Source organism: Otolemur garnettii, unplaced genomic scaffold, assembly GCF_000181295.1.
Source record: "Otolemur garnettii isolate 467f Iridium unplaced genomic scaffold, OtoGar3 scaffold00117, whole genome shotgun sequence".
Classification (NCBI taxonomy): Eukaryota; Metazoa; Chordata; class Mammalia; order Primates; family Galagidae; genus Otolemur; species Otolemur garnettii.
This window is the reverse complement of record NW_003852512.1, coordinates 3,304,671-3,307,204: the sequence shown is the minus strand read 5'-3', so window position 1 is coordinate 3,307,204 and position 2,534 is coordinate 3,304,671. Positions and strand designations below refer to the sequence as shown.

The window sequence follows — 2,534 nt, the reverse complement described above, 5'->3', positions numbered from 1 at the left end:
ATGTAGATGGAAGAATCTCAGAGTTAGAGGATAAAGTTCTTGAGTTAATTCATGTAGTCAAAGATGCAGAAAATAAGAGAGAGAAAGCAGAATAGTCACATACAGAACGATGGGACTTCACAAGGTGTTCAAACATATGAATAATAGGGATCCCTGAAGGGGAAGAAGATCGTTCCAAACAACAAAAGCCCTACAGCAGAATACTGTGAATGAAAACTTCCCAAGTTTCACTAAAAATTCCAACATACTCCTTTTAGAGGGATATCGAACCCTGGGTCATCTCAACTCAAACAGAACTTCTCCAAGACACATTGTAATGAAGCTGTTCAAAGTCTAGACAAAAGAGAAAATTCTTCAAGCAGCCAACTGACCTACAGGGGCAGAGCCATTAGGGTCACAGCAGACTTTTCAACAGAAACTTTCCAAGCCCAAAGAGAATGGTCAACCACCGTTAACCTTCTTAAACAAAACAATTTTCAGCCCAGAATTCTGTGTGCTCCTAAACAAAGCTTCAAAATTATTAGAGAAATAAAATCATTTGGGGATATGCAAACACTGAGGAAATTCACCACCACAAGACCAGCTCTACAGCAAACACTTAGAACTATTCTCAACACTGACCATCACAATGGACCACCAGCAAAGGAAACACCCAGAAGCTAAAGGTCAAAACTTAGCTTCTGCAATGGAACAAAGGATAAAACTATACAATAAACACTCACAAAATAAGATGAATAGAACTTTACTACACTTATCAATTCTCTCAATAAATGTTAATGGCTTGAATTCCCCACTGAAGAGGCAGAGGCTGGCTTATTGGATAAAAAAAGCACAAGCCTAATCTTGAAGAACAAATCAAGACTTAGGGTGGACTATGGTGGTTGGAGGAATGGCAGTGATGACACATCGTCTGTTGGGAAGAACTGGATTCTCATTTCAGAGACATACAAATCTTGTGTTGTGTCTCCCACTTCATCCTTCCAGACCATCCCAGAAGACCTGTAAGATTCCATCTGGGAAATCACTAGCAGTTCTTAGAAGGGAAAGAAGGAGGATTGTTGGTTGGAATAAAAACAGGATTGAATGAGTTCCAGAAAGCAGAGTTCTCAAACTCGTGGACAACAATCTATAGAAGACAACTTCAAAAAGCCAACTAGAAGCAACATGCAGAGAAGTAAGATGAGAGGGGCTTCCTCTGGAAAGAAGACAGCTGCTCTGCAGCAGAAAAATCTTGAGCCAGCTCTCCCAGGAAGATGGGGGGGTCACTCTGCAGAGACCCCCCCCCCTTCAGGATCTGCAAGGAAGACAAGAAAGAACAAGCAGAAGACTCCTGGAAATGGAAATGGTGGCAGTACCAGCTAAACACCTCAGCCTCCATGGAAGAAAAGGGCGTGGGAGGATCCAACTGTTGAAAGTGAAGAGGCATTTAAGAATAGAATGGAAGTTAAAGTGAAGGTTCCTGAAGAATTAAAACCATGGCTTGTCAAGGACTGGGACTTAGTTACCAGGCAGAAGCAGCATTTCCAACTTCCTGCAAAGAAGAACGTGGAAGCAGTTCTTAAAGAGTATGCTAATTGTTTTTTTAAGAGTATGCTAATTGTAAGTGGTCGCAGGGCGATGTTGATAACAAGGAATATGCAATTAACAAAGTTATGGGAGGAATAAAAGAATACTTCGATGTGATGTTGGGCAATCAGCTGCTCTACAAGTTTGAGAGGCCCCAGTATGCAGAAATTCTCTTGGCTCATCCTGATGCACCAATGTCCCAGGTCTATGGAGGACCACACCTACTGAGATTATTTGTGAGAATTGGAGCAATGTTGGCCTATATGCCTCTCGATGAGAAAAGCCTTGCATTGTTGTTGGGCTATTTGCATGATTTCCTAAAATATCTGGCAAAGAATTCTGTATCTCTGTTTACTGCCAGTGGTTACAAAGTGGCTTCTGCTGAGTACCACCGCAAAGCCCTGTGAGGGTCTACTGACCACTCACTGTTCTGAGTCTGATATCTGTAAACACTTTTTGTTCTTAGTCCTTTTCTTGTATAATTATGTTCTTTAAAATTGTTAATGTAAACAGGGCTTCTGTTTCAGTTTGTTTTCTGTTCTGTTTTAAACAGAAAATAAAAGAAGTGAAGCTCCTTTTCTTGTTTCAAAGTTGCTACCAGTGTATACAGTAATTAGACAAAGACTAAACATTCAGTAGAACATTTTATTGCCTGGTTGACAACATTGCTTGAATGCTGGTGGTTTTAGTCCTTTGACACTACACAGTTTTCTAATATGTGTTAATGCTACGTGAAAAAAACGCCCTGATTCTTAGCGCCAAAGGTTTGACTTGATGTATATACCTGAAAACCCATGCATTTGTGCTCTGTTTTTTTTTTTTATGGTGCTTGAAGTAAAGCAGCCCATCCTCTGCAAGTCCATCTATGTTGTTCCTTAGGCATTTTATCTTTGTTCAAAATGTTGAAGGATGGTGATTTGTTTCATGGTTTTTGTATTTGAGTCTAATGCATGCTCTAACATGATAGA

General features: G+C 40.2%; 1 pseudogene; it reads left to right on the top strand.

Moving 5' to 3' along the window:
- Positions 1-1,136: 1,136 nt before the first annotated feature.
- On the top strand, positions 1,137-2,029 carry LOC100942420 (annotated as a pseudogene).
- Positions 2,030-2,534: the final 505 nt, after the last annotated feature.